Genomic DNA, 15,051 nt, shown 5'->3' with positions numbered 1-15,051 from the left:
TTGCCTTTTACTTCATAAGAATAATAAGTGCCTTTAATGTAATAATAATAGTAAAAGCTCTTACATGTTCTGGATTAAAATGAAACATTACAGGGCCTCTAGATTATGGACCATTTTCATAGGCCAGAGTCTAAACTGAAAAACATTCTCTGGATTTACACTGACATAATTGAGATGGGAATCAGATGCTGTTCTATAACTAAAAACCCAATTATGTCAATCAAATATATCTTCAGGAAGCTAGAAAGCTACATAAAACTTGATCATCCTGCTAACATTAATATATAATTAGTTAATAAGCCCCTACAGAGGGGAAGTAATTTAAAAAATTGTAGTGCTAGCTGTATTGCATTTTAAAGACTAACGTCACTTATAAAAGGGTGCACCTAACTGGGGTTTTTTGAATTGACATTGCACTACTACTTTACTTTGCCGCAAGCTTAGTAATCCATTTAGGAGCTGCAAAAAGACAAGTTCAGAGAGAGAAATCACAAGTCCGTTACGTATATGAAGTCATTTGTCATCATGGATATTATATGAGAATTTTATAAGGCTGTAACAGATGCTGAAACTTCTACTTGGGCTAAAAAGAATTTATGTTTCAAAAAGTAGCCCTATTTGATTTCATCAAATAAATTTTCCACACATGAAGAGATTACAAAACATCTTAGTCTCCTGACTCTTGAAAGCTCTTTGACATGTAATATTTTGTCAGAAAATTTTGACACTGAGTCAAAGCCAGCTCAGTAGAATCAGATTATGCAGAAAATGATGCATGGAATCTTAATCTGTAAGAAAATCTGGACAATTTTGTAAAATGTAATAAAATAAAAGATGGAATAAACCCATGGAAATCAGGATTTGTATCTTAATATAAAAGAAATGTATTTTTCTTGTAAAAAGGAGAATAATCGGTTCTCAGTAAACACTTTCAATCTTTGGCTGTAGTACTCTATCCCTAGTAATATGGATATTAACAAAACATGATTTAGCTCTATTAACGTAGCTGCTAGTCAGCAGCATATTCCACAAAGATGCTGTGTGCATTCACGAGCTTCCACCAATAGAAATTCTCATCTAAAGAATTCCCTTAAGAGATTTGAACCATATTTTCCTGTGACGATGTGTTTGTTTCAAAATCTTTTCCCATACTTTCCCCAGCTCTAATACTTGATACAATGGCTGGTGAAATAGAGATTAAATGGGAGACTTAGAAGTGCCAAAATAGTCCAACATCACTTCCCAAACTGCTTCTACCACGGGCAGACTTCCTCATATCTACTCCTCCCCAAAAGATGTGCTATGATTTCCCTCATCCTTGTATGTCAAACATCTTGTAGTTTTGAAGACACACAGAATCTTTTGTGTTAAAGGCTTCAATATCATGTTTAACAACAACCTCCAGTGATGAACTCTGGATAAATGAATGCACCCTCTAGAAAGAAATGAATTAAAACCAGGTCACAATAATTGAAGAAAAAACTAGATTATAGACTGAGGGCAGGGAGGAAGAGGTAGTTAAAAGGAAGGAATCCCCCCTAACATACTGGTAATAGCAAACCCATCTCCTTTGATGTATCCACAGATAGCTATAATACTGCTTTGTGGCACAAATAGCCCACTGGTGTGAAGCTACTCAAAGGTCATTTCTTTGGCATGCAACCTGCAGAAAAGCAAAAATCTGACCTAACTCAAAATACTGTTAAGCAATACAAAGCAATCCTGAAACTTCTGAACTTTGCAAAGGGGAGAATAACTTTCTATCTGTGACTATTCACTTCTAGAAACTTCAGTGTGCATGTTTTTATTAGAATGAGAAAATTACCTTTTTTTTTTTTCCCTAAAACAAGATTTGTCCTCACTATTTTGGCTTTTCTTAACCCAACTTAACAGTTAAATTGAAACACAAACATTGACTTTGCAAACACTCAACGTAAAATCAACCTGATTGCACACATTCTTACTACTTCCCCCAAGAGAAACTGCAGTATAGAAAAACTACTCTCCTTAGAATTTGTGTACACACAACATAAGGTTACAGCAGAGAGAGAGAACGCATTCAGAGGTGGAAGTAGCCACAGTACAGCCTTCTTAAACGCCCAGCTCCACTTGGGCCAATGCATACTGGGAATATTCCTGTACTGCTGTTCTCTGCCTGTAGTCTGAGGGAACACAGCAGCTGCTCAGAGCCAGGTCAGGTACCTCTGCCTCATGCTGTGCTGTGCAGCATAGGTTTTTCGCTATTTCAGCATTTTGTTTAAAGCTCTTCTTCTTGATGGTTACTGTCACAGCCTCTTTGTAACAGAATTCAGCAGGACATCATATTTCTAATCTCTTTGTAACAGAGTTCCATAGGACATCATATTTCTAGTCCTTCTGCTTTGCAGGCTGAAAGATCCCAGGAATTATTTTCAGCTCAGCTCAGTTCTCTCATTGCTGTCTAAACATACACAGCTTGGAATTCTGCATTGCAGCTCACACATCCAGTGAAATGCCACAAGCGCTTAAGTATTTCCATGACCTTGACTCCCTGTTCCTTTTTCAAAACAAATCTGTAAGAGGAGATAAAATCTTGCAAGAGAAAGAGACCTGAATCCCACCCTGGCAGGTTAAAATATATCCAGCTGTAATTTTAACACTTTTAAAATCACACTCATTTCAGATCTTTTAAATTTATTTTTCTTTTTTGCTTTTTTTCTATTGATATTAAAAGTAGTGTCCAGTTTACTATAGGTTTTAAAAACGTTTTTGGCTTACAGTTGCTCTATGGTAGAGCAAAACATTAGTAGCCTACATTAAACAACTGGATGGTATCCATGTCTCCACAAACACTTGAAGTACCTCAGGTTAATGGGAAAATTTACTTAAAAAATGAGTTAGAATAAACTCTATATTAAAAGGCTAGTAAAGAAAAATAAATGCATCATTCCCTTGCCTATTCTTGCAAAAACAGACCCTCAGAACTTTCTAAAAGAGACTATTCACATGGGTAAAGTTACTCACCCTTAAAAGTGTTCAGAGCTTCTAGGACATTTTGTTTTATGAAATTTGGAGTCCTAAGGGTAAGCTTGTGTTTTCTCTTTTCCCTTGGAAGTCACTGTGCTCCCTTTCTGCGACTCCAGCAAAGCAGGGAGAGAAAAATACATGATAGGGAACATATGAGTCTAAAGGTCACTACTCACAGTGAGATTTGAAGAAAAGTGTAGTAGCCAAACGTGCATATGTTCTTGCAATGCGTAAATTTCAAGTTGGCAAACTCCCTGTGAAGGTTACTCTCTAAAAATATTGGCCAAGATTTTGAAACACTGCCATAGCTGTCTTTAAATCATCCTTATTCATGGGTTCAGGAAGGATGTCTCATACAAAGAACAAGTAAGCATCTCTTTCGATGCTCTTCCAATCCCTACATGAAGTGCTTTTTCAGATCTTCCCCTAGTTTAACAGTGTTTATTTTGTCTGCACCTAGTTTTTACTCTACCTCTGTGGATTTTCAAGTGTGTAATCAGAGATGCAATCATACTGCAGCCTTTGCCTCTCCATGGGACTAATAGAAATCCGCTGTAATAACCTTGTTAACTCCTTATGCCTCTGTTAATCTTATCCAAAACAGGAAGTACATTTTAAATTATTTTCCTTCTCATTCCTCTAATTGTTTATGGGACTGAGCCTTTCCTTTTGTTTTGTTTTGTTTTATGAATGTATTTCTACTTCTGGATCATGGTCAAGTTCTCTTTTCTGATCCTATCCTTTCTCAAACTTAGCTGTTCAAGCTCCTACTCAGTTGGCAGATGCAAATAGGAAACACCCTCAGGAGATGTTGCAGTAGGGAATTCTTAAAGTCACGTTCTTCACTAGAGTTTCTGCTCTGGATATTGTTATTCCTGTATATTGCTGTATGGTTTGAACAAAATCCTTTCTTTGTAATATCCTTAATTCACACACTTTATCTTCCCCGCCCCCGGTCCTGTTCTCTCCCTTCACTCTCTCATGTTCCTTCTTACAATCATCCTAGGCTAATTTAACCTGAAAGATTAATTGAAAAATCCCCTCTGTATTCTAAAAATTTCATGTCATCTGCAGCCACATCTTGGCCTATAATAAATTGTACTACTTCCTTCTCATCCTTTCTTTTTTTGTTTTCTGTTTAGAACATGGGATCATCAGCTAAAAAGTCTACTATACCACCTTTTGCACAATGTCTGGCACAGTGTGACCCTGCTCTGAACTGTCCCACAAGTCCCACAATAATTGATCCTTTGGTATCTACCTGCTAAGACCACAGGAATCAATAGCCCTATTGACAACACACTTGGGAGAGGAAAGCCTGTGCCTTTAGAACAGTGAGAGGCAATGTCCTAGGTATTCTCTTTCCTTTACCACCAGTTCCTGAGTTTGCTTGCTTTGAGGCTGCTTTCTTGAAGGTACCTGAGCAGTCGCCTTTAACTTTAGCAGGTAGTGACAGGTAAAGCAGGAAAAGTACATTATATTCCTGTTCTCTTTGATCTGTTATCCTGAGACACAACCTTACCTAGTGGGGTTTGGTATCACTAACCTCTCCCCGACCTTTGAAAATTCTGCTTATTTAGAAGTCCACTGATCGTGGAGTTTCACATGCTGTGTACTTGGCATCTTCCACTAAGCAAGTACAGCCATCTGTTTTAGTTCGTCATCATACCAGTCAGCCCTTCAAAGCACCATAGACAACTTTTTTAACATTAAAATGCAGAGACCTTCACATAGCAATAAGGAGGAAGAGAGAATAAATTAGGCAATGCTTAGAATAGGAAAGACAGCAACCCTCAGATAAGCTATAGATACTACATCTTCATTTGAATGTTAGCACGTTGCTAAGGAGATAGGCAGGAAGAGAATTTGGAAGGGGGTATCTACCTTGAGAAGCAGGGTGAGAGAAGCAGGTTGCCAGCTAGATTTCGGTTCAGAACAGAGGACAACATCCAAAATACAAGATGTTGCTGTTTATCCCAGTCCTCAACTCAAAGCATCTGGGATATATTCTGGGAATCCTAAGTAAGATTAAAGACTGAAGGTCAGTAACATAATCTCAATTTTACACATAGAGAAATCCAGATAGAACTGTAAAATTTGCTTCAGGTCACCCACCAGATCAGGAGATGTAGCAACGCCTTTCTTATCCAAATAAACCACCATGTTGAAACAAATCTAAATAGCTGCATTATTAAATTCTTGCCAGATTGGGTCCACAGACTGCAGCCATAGAAGCAGAGTTGTTCCACAGATACTCCATGCAGAGTCTCTGTTACTAGATTGTGATACTTCTGCTAGAGGCAGAAATTAATACCAAGAAGAAAGCAAACAGCAGCTACAGTAAAAGCTGCTGAGCATTCCAAACTAATAATTTAAGCTCTCATAAACACAATTCCTTCAGAATGAAGACGTTTAGAAATAGCAGTCTAGCAGCCCTAAGCATGCTAGCGCCATCACCAGAGAGCTTCATCCTCTGGGGAATTAGAAGTACTTGTCTATGTTGCCTGCATTATAATCAGCCAATCTCGTTATGCCTTCCTGCTTCATAATTATAGATCTTATTAACAGAGATGCATTTGATAAAAAAATAGGCATTACAAATTGCAGTTTTCAAAAGAAGAGGGAATCATTTAGTTTTGGGTGCCAGTGAGAATGTTTCTTCATTTACCCCAATCGCCAATAGCTCCATTATTGTTAATATCATTAAATTAGATTATTTAATGTCATTAGTGCAGACCATTTTTGAGAATTTCCAATGTAGAAAAACTCCAGCTAGCTAGTAATAACCAATCAGATCTTAACCTTTTCTAGACAATGCTGACTTCAGTAGAGCTGTAGAAGTTCATACTGTTCGATTGTCAGGCACAATCTAATATCCAACTTTTGGATAAATTGGAACCTTTTCCATAAAATTTTCCATTCTGAAAATGGCTAGTAATAGCAGTCTGCAGCTTTCAGTATTCACTAAGCTTTCAGTATTCACCATCTAGTAGTTCATCTACTTTAAAAAATTGTCATTTATATCGAAAGCTAAAGCTAGTGTGTTTCATTTGTTCAGTTTAACTATGATAGTCCAAGTGTCATATAACCTCTCAAAACTATTTCCCTGTACTGTTTGTAGTTTGTGCCTCACTGGCAGTTCTGATTTTGGCTTTTTTTTGAAAGTGCCTTAAAAGAAACAGAGGGAGAGTGTTCACAATTTCCAAACTCTTTATTGAAAGTGTAGTTTTGTTAGAAAGTTTAGATTTAGTTAATCACCACCTACCTAGCCTCAAATTCCTTTTCAACTGTTCTGTATGTGTTAAGCGGGACAAAGCAGGATGTTAATTATGCCAGGGGGACGGCCGGGTGGCTAGAGCATGTGGCCTGTTAGGTGCCACCACTGCAATGGCACATCGAACAGCCCATCTGTGCCCAGAAAGGCCACAGCATTTGCCTACAATCTGTAGTGAGCTGGGAAGTTTAGAAGTACATAAGCTCCCAGTGCATGTACAAAACCAGGATTTGATTAGCGTCCAACAGCAAGGTGGGCTGGAACAGTTTATCAGGCCTATGAGAAGCAGGCCTTGTTCTGCTGCTTTTTGCTATTGTAGATCTCCTTGAAGACAGTGAGAGCTACGACTGTGTCTCTGACAGTATAATCTCCCTGAACTCCTCAAAGAATTCCACATTTGAGTCTGTGGGATGGAAAGGGATCATTTACATAGTGACAAACCAGTTGGTTTTAAACCTGCTAAGGAAATGAACTGGTAGAGGTGGTAATTGACCACAACTTGTCGTTGGGTCCAACTTTTGAATTGAGTGTCATACAAAGTCTTCACAGACAGAGGGAGAACAGGAACTGGGGAGCCTCTTAATGCCAGTTCTGAGTGACTACCTTTATTGTTACAGAGAGTCCTGGCCATGCCATGTATAATATTGAGGTTATTCTGATATACGTTTATTATTCTTACATGCAGTTATGATTAACTAGTATTTTAGTATTAAAGGAAGGAAAATAATAAGAAACTGTATTTGGTGTAAATAACCCTTAGCTTTGGTAGCAGTGGGAGTTGCAGGGGTGGTCTCTGTGGGAAGAGCTGAGGGGCTGACCTGTGCGGGATGCAGCCTTTTCCAGCTGGCTCAGCAACAGATTCACAACAGGTCAAAGCTGCGTCCATCAGCAAAGTTGTTTGTGGTGCCTTAGTGAAAACATATTTAAGAAAGCACAAAAAAAAGCTGGAGAGGCATGGGAAGAAGAAACAAAAAGAGTGAGAAACAGCAGAGGGGACACTACAGTGATAGAAGGAGGAGGAAGAAGCACTCCATGGTGCTGGAGCAGATGTTCCCAGCAGCCTGTGGAAAAGCCCATGTCGGAGATTTTACTGATGGAAACTGCAGCCTGTGGAGAATTCATGCCAGATCAGAGGAAAAGGGGGAGAAGGAAGGAATGGCAAAGAGAAGATCACTGTACACTGACTGTAACACACACCCCCATCCTCCCCTGCACCCCTCCAGGACAGGGGCAGAGGAGTCGGGTGTAAAGGAGTGAAGTTGAGCATGGGAAAAGAGGGAGGAAAGGTGTTGTAACATTTGTCTGTCTTTGTTTCTCACTACCCAAATCTATTGTAATTGGCAATAAATTAAATTAATTTTCACCAAGTTGAGTCTGTTTTGCCCACAACAGTAACTGGTAAGCAATCCCCTGCCTTTATCTTGACCCATGAGCTTTCTTGTGCCTGTTTTTCTTCCTATTTTTTCCCCCTATCGTGTGGAGGACGGGGGAGTGAGTGAGTGGCTGGGTAGGGGTTTTGCCCTTAGCTACAGTTAACCCACCACAGAAACACATAATTAAACCTCTTCTTCCAGAAATCAGCAGGCATCTGTTACTTCAGCTCAAATAATTTCTGCATATGTATCTGAAAAGCTTTCGTAATAGTTATTGTACCTTAAACTGAAGATTGCTTTGATGAAAGCAGTCGTCTTTAGGTAAGACAAAGCACAATTTTCCTGCTATCAACATGGAGCCCTGCTTCAGTACCACAGATAACTGCTACAGTTCATAGATGGTGGTTTTGTTCAAGTGTTTCTGAATCCTGTTTCTTATATCAAATAACTTGAACAGTTGATAAAAGAACTCAACCGAGCTCTAGGCTATATGAAAAGAAGAAAATGAAACATTTATTTATTAAAAGAAGGCACCACAAGAAATAAGCAAATTAAGGAATATTAATATTCAGCTCCACTCTTTTTCTTGTTTACAAGAGCTGGCTAAAAAGTTTCTTGAAAAACAAGTTTCAAATTATAAATGCTGATTTGACAGAATATAATTGATGGAAGAATGCATCCATTCACTGAAATTGCTCAGCAGGAACCTTGTTCACGTGTCAGACTCTGCAGGCTGATGAGCTTCTGCTAATGGCTCCCCTGCTCCAGAGAAGATGAGAAGGACTTCCATGTCTGAAGCATGCGAGCTTCGGACTTCCATGTCACTGAGGCACCGAGAATTCCTTCTGCAATGTCTGGAATGCAGTGCCTTGAAATCACTTGAAATCACACAGATGCTGTAGTGGAAAAATAATATTAACGTCTTATGTACGCAAAGGCCCCCTAGATGCAAGCTGGCCTTAGACAAAAATGTGTACTGCTTTGACATTTCAGGTCTAAATGGGTTCTGTAATGAGAATAGTTTTTTTAAGAAAAATGGGAGAACCTGGCTTGTGCCTGTATATCAGTGGATCTGAACATACACCACCTATGCTTTTAACCTTATGCAACTTCAAAAATCCTTGGAGAGATACAGCTGTTATTTTATAATTTGAGTATTTTGCTTCTCTGCATCATGATTCACCTTTCACTTGCTCTGGAAAAGACAGTATAACAGTATTTTAAAACCATATTCCATTAAGTTACACTTACGTAACCTCACTAACTTCAATAGGCATCAAAACTTTGCAAATGGATCTCCCTGTAATGACACTACAAAATTAAAAGACATTCTGTTGCCCTGATTAATTTTAGTTAGAACTAATAGTTCGGATAATTTTATTAACTTTGATGGACTTTTAGATTCTTTTTTTTCTGAGATGCGAGTATAACATGACAGTAACTTTGAACCTGATTTCCCAAGGAAGTGAGACTTACGCAACTGTACTGTGAGGCTTTCCCTTCCTAAACCTTTGAGTCCATTGAGCATTTCAGACTTCAGAGAGATACGCAGTTCTCAAAGACAGCAAATTCCTATATATTTGTATAAACTGATTGCTAGAGATGGATCAAAATTTGTGCTACCACTAAGGAAAAGCCAGTTGCAGTTCAGCCAGTTGGCCAGTCACCATGGATATAATGAACAGGCAATCAGCACACGATTATTTCAGCAACAGCATATGTTGCCACATTCTCAGCCAAACTGGCAAAAGACATGGGAAGGAGCTGGAAGAAGTACTTGAGCACTGAGGATGGGAAGGACTGAGGAATGTGGCAGAAAAAAAAACTTTAAAAAACTTAATTAGTTCCACTGCTCACAGAACAACTTTGGTATCTTAAAACTGTAGATTTTGCCTTGGATAGAGGAATGTATGAATCTCTTATGCAGAAGATGTATATGTACTTTAACACAAGTGATTCCTGCCTTTTAGTCTATATTTCTTTAAGTGATGATTTATTTATAAAAAGATGCATTTTACTGGAGAGAAAAGAGCCTATGTTTCATTTGTGGGCAAAATGAAAAGCAAGTTGTTCTGCTTTATAGTACCAAGGAAATGTAAAGTGAGAGCTGTTGAAAAGGATTTGCAAATAGGAGAGTGAATGGAAGTAGGTGATGCATTCTTATTCTGGTAATGACAGAATGGACTAATGGCATCATCAATATGTGTATGTAAATTCAATTAATATGAACTCTATAGAATCACTAAATTTTAGTAAATACAAGTTGGATTGTTTTTCATCTCCCAATGTCTGTTCTTCAGCCTATCTGACAATTCAAAGACACTGCATGGTCTATTTAAAATCCAATAACTTTTGTGAAAAATAGTGTGTCTGGTGTAAGTGAGATAGCTAAGATTTTCCTCTGCTACTGCAAAAATGAAACTATTACAGTCATGACATTAATTTATATATGCACACACATGTATACCTACATACATAAAATATGATATATATTACATTATTCTTTTTTTCTTAAGTCATATTTAGGCTCTTCATAGGAAAAAAAGCATGGAATCTCATGCTGAAATAAATCGTTGGACTAACATGAATATTTAAGGATGAGAACCTTGACAAGACCTAAATTCTAGTTATACAACAATTCCATCAGTAATTGCTGAATATGTAAAATCTTGTATGCTTGCACGTATTTGAGTCTTCATTTACTGATATTCAGAAAGCATTTTCAGAACCCTGAGTATCAAATGAGCTAATTTGACATTACTGAATTACTCCTAGAGACTGGTGATTTATCAGAAGCAAAACATAGCACTGCCTGATTAAAGCAACACAGTAAAGGTATTACAGTAAAAATGCTATTACAGTAAGAATCAAAGAATCACCATTTTAGCTCAGTCTTCTACATAAAATCTGGGGCAACCTCTACTTTCAAAGATCTGTGTCTTCAGTGTACAGGGTACTTCCAAAAGTTGTACATATGAGTAAAAAGGAAGTACAAATGAAGTCATAAATGGCCATAAGCTGAAAACTTAATATGGTATTCCGAGCAAGTAAGATTATACAGACATCACTGAATGACAGAATGGTTGAGGTTGGCAGGGACATCTGGAGGTCAACTGGTCCAATGGCCCTGCTTGAGCAGGGCCACCTAGAGCCAGTTGCCCTGGACTATGTCCATGTGGCTTTTGAGTATCTCCAATGAAGGAGACTCCACAACCTCTCTGGGCAACCTGTGCCAGCGCTCAGTCACCCTCACAGTGAAAACGTGTTTCCTGATGTTCAGAGGGAACCTCCTGTGTTCCAGTTTGTGCCCATTGCCTCTGGTCCTCTCACCAGGCACCACTAAGAAGAGCCTCGCTCTGTCTTCTTTACACCCTCCCTTCAGGTATTTACACACATTGATAAGATCTCCTATGAACCTTCTCTTCTCTAGGTGAAACGGTCCCAGCTCTCTCATCAGCCTTTCCTCATAGGAGAGATGCTCCAGTCCCTTCATCATCTTTATGGCCCTTCACTGGACTCTATCCAGTACATCCATGTCTCGCTTGTACTGGAGAGCCCAGAACTGGACACAGCACTCCAGGTGTGGCCTCACCAGTGCTGAGCAGAGGGGAAGGATCACCTCCTTCAACCTGCTGGCAATACTTGGATACTTTGCCTAATGCAGCCCAGGATACCAGCAGCCTTCTTTGCCACAAGGGCACATTACTGACTCATGGTCAACTTGATGTCCACCAGGACCCATCATATGAGATGATATTCATAAAATGTATTTTCTTCCTGTTCAACATATTGTTTAAATACACAGGGTGAGTTTGTAACATCAAGGCAGATGTGAGCAAAGTCTTTAATATTACTGCCATGTACAGACAGTGCTAATACAAACAGCAGTGTTTAAGCCTCTTTATTGCTTACTCAGTAAAAATAATTTCCTAGTTGAAGCTGCTGGATGCAGGATACACCTAAGCAAACAAATAAATAAAAACTTGCTATTTTATGAGGCTAACAGACATTCAGAGATGGAAGAACAAAGGACTCTAAGCTAGACATTCAAAGCCAGACCTTGAATACGTATCTTTGGACGGAAACAAGTTTCTGGTTTAAAACCTGAGAGCAGTTCATAGTCCTTGTATCTCCCTATCATACTGCTGGAGTCCAGAATTAATCTAAACAATAAAACCATGCTGAAACTCTTAATTTATTATACAATTGTTGGAGGCATGCTGCAAAAATGGCACAGAACTGCTCTACAGGAACAAGTGGATATTTGGCTACTAGACATGGATATTATTGTTATGTAAAAGTACATTTAAGATTGGGGGGTTAAAAGTTGAATGCATGAATTACTGAAGCGATGTTTGATATACTGCGCTGAAAGAAGATTCCTTGTTGTAAGGGAATGCTGGCAACACTCTGTCTAGGTTTATTTTTATTGTCCTTTTCCAGTAGAAAGGATGTATGATATTCTTAAAGCATGTGAAAGCCTGGGACTATCTTAGGAAAGTATACGTACTAGGAAAGTTTTCTGGTTATGAATAACATTTACAACTCTTCTGACAACAAAAATAATATTTTCAAGCCTTACCTAGTTCCCTTACTCTGCCACAAATGTTGTTGATCTCTACTACTGGGAAAAGGCAAGGTTTCAGATGCATCTCTAAAGGCAATGTATTTTCTCTTTCTCAGTTTAACACAGACATTTTGCTGAAGGCTTGTTAAGCCCACCATGCATTCCATGTCAGAGGTTTGGTCTGAACAACATTAACCTCATTCTCTCTCATTCCTGGACAGTCCAGACCATGAAGACTTCCTACAGAAGCCAATACTAACTCTCACAGCAGTTTTTCCATTTTATGTACTGGGATATACAGGCCAGAACAAGCAAATATAGTGCCTTACATTTGGGACTGAAGTGCTTTTACTTTCAGATGTGGCAGAATGGGCACATCCCACTTTTAATGACCTCAAAAGCCAGTTCCATAACTGCAGGCACCTCAATACAAGCATTTGGACTCTCTGTCTCAGTGTTTTTCATATGAACAATATTTGTCTATGCAACGCACCTTGATATCCAGCAATGATAGCTACTTTCCAAATGAAGAGTATACTTAAAAAAAAAAAGAAAGAAAATTGAGAGAGACCAGACAACACTTTAAATCAAAACTTGCCTATGCAATTCTTAGGTCCACTGTGAAGCTATGTAATTTGAAATATGGAGTACTTTCCAGGAGGATGAGGTACTTCTGCTGTAGCTAGTAAAGCAACTCTGGGTTGTCACAACAACTGTAAATAGACAGATAAAATAAATCAAACTGACAAAATGCACTGTGATAAGAAAGTTCTGCAACAGTACAAGAACCATTATGACTATTCCATTTCATTCAAACTGAATTATGCTCAATAAATAAAACATAATGTGATGATAAAAAAAAGGTCTGTCTCCAAGCTACTTACAGTGTAAGTGGATTAGATGCTATGCATAATGGACTAGTAAACAGCAGACCCATATAAACTGAGGAAAGAGAATTCCATTTCAAACACTGAAACAGTATGAAGTTGACAATTGCACAGAATTATTAGCCAAATGCTAGGCAGTCAGCCAGAAGGCTTCAACAAAAATTGCCTTAAGCAAGAGCAGCAAACAAGGGGAGGAGTTAACAGTAAAAAAAAGCAATTAAATTCACTCATGGGATGACTCTTGTCACCACAAAGGCCAGAATGACAGACGATTAAGATCTTGTTAATGGAAAAAAATCCAAAAAACAAAAGCTGATTTAATTTAAGAGGAAGTCAGTGAAATTAGCTGTTTAGTACCAAATACAAATCTAGAAAACTCCTCCATTAACAGCAAAGGGACAGCCATTTTATTCTGTTAGTATGTTGAAATTCCCTTTAGAGTTCACTCGGATAATGAGTGATTAATGTCTGTGTGTATAAAACTAAAACTGTGTCCTAATTGGGTTTGGCTGAGCTAATTGCCTCTGATCAATAAAACTGACACATAGTATGCCGGTCCTTCAAGAATCTCACTCTGGGCCTCATTCCACTTCCCTCAAACCATGCTTCTGACATCCAGGGGAGCAGAAATTGGTCACGTTAATAGAAAATTGAAAGTAATACAGCAGAACTTAAATAGAGCAGTAAGCACTGGGGAAATGTGTATTTTATTCGACCAAAATCGCCTTGTGCTTCATGATACATCCCATCCACTTGCAGCAGTTTCCTAGCATTTTTGCAGTCCCTTCTCTGCAAACAGCATTTCTGTTGCTTCACTTACAGCAGCACAGAGACACCAGTAGAGCCTCCTAGTGCTGACACAGCGTACAGCAATAGAAGGGGAGTCCTCCGGGAACACCTCCAAAAGACATAGGCCTTGAGAAAGTTCTCTCCCAGACACACGCCCTCCTGTAAGTGTAGCTACAGTCACACTAGCATTTTTTGGCACCGCAATGACAAGGAAAACACACGACTTTTTCCTCAAACAAACCAATTATTCTTTATAGCCTAGGGGAACATCTAGTCATATGATACAATGCCTACTCTAATAAATTACACACAGGAACAACAAAAAATAGCAGATGCAGACACAACATAACTACTTAATATGACTCCAAATATTATTGTACAGCATTCATTCATACTTAATACATCTTTTAAATTTCTTTGGCAGCAGGGCCAAGAGTATACAAGCTATGCAGTCTACACAAGTATGTCTTCTAATTAACAGGCTAAACCTGCCTGATATAGGCAGCTGCTGTCTGTAAGATCATGGGATCCTCCTCCCAAAGACACAGAAATCAATTGTTACAAAGTGCCTCCCCTCAGATTATTTCAACAGAAGCAACTGGGAACAGTGCAACCTAGTATTCTGCTAGGAGGCGGGGACATGAGGCTCTTGTCTCCGCTTTTTTTCCGAAGATCATCTGCATTGTCCATAAAAATACCAGTGAAACAGTGTAACACAGATCTCCCCACCCTGCTCAACCAGGAGAAAGGAGCTTATGAAAGCAACACTGTGACTATGTCAAATACCAAGTGGCCACTACACACTGGGCTTGACACCATTCAAATCAGAAGCGGTTTTCAAGGTGTCCTTCTGAGATTAAATAAACCATGAATTGTACTTAATGCATTATCAGTAATATTTTGCTCATTTAAGAGACATGCACTTCCAGAGAAATGAATACTAGCATATGTCTATTTTGTTTTTCTATACACAGCTGTGCCCTCTAGTGGAACTGGCTAATTCACTATGTATTTTGTCCTTTTCGCAAAATCAGCACACTCTATCTGAACTACATTCAGTAGCTGGAGTTATGACCCTCACTTTCTGTATTATCTTCGAAGAATTATCTTCGAAGCTGCTGTATTATCTTCGAAGAATTTAATGGTACAGAAGTT

Source organism: Pelecanus crispus, chromosome 2 (genome assembly GCF_030463565.1).
Source record: "Pelecanus crispus isolate bPelCri1 chromosome 2, bPelCri1.pri, whole genome shotgun sequence".
Taxonomy (NCBI): domain Eukaryota; kingdom Metazoa; phylum Chordata; class Aves; order Pelecaniformes; family Pelecanidae; genus Pelecanus; species Pelecanus crispus.
This window is presented reverse-complemented; position numbering follows the sequence as displayed.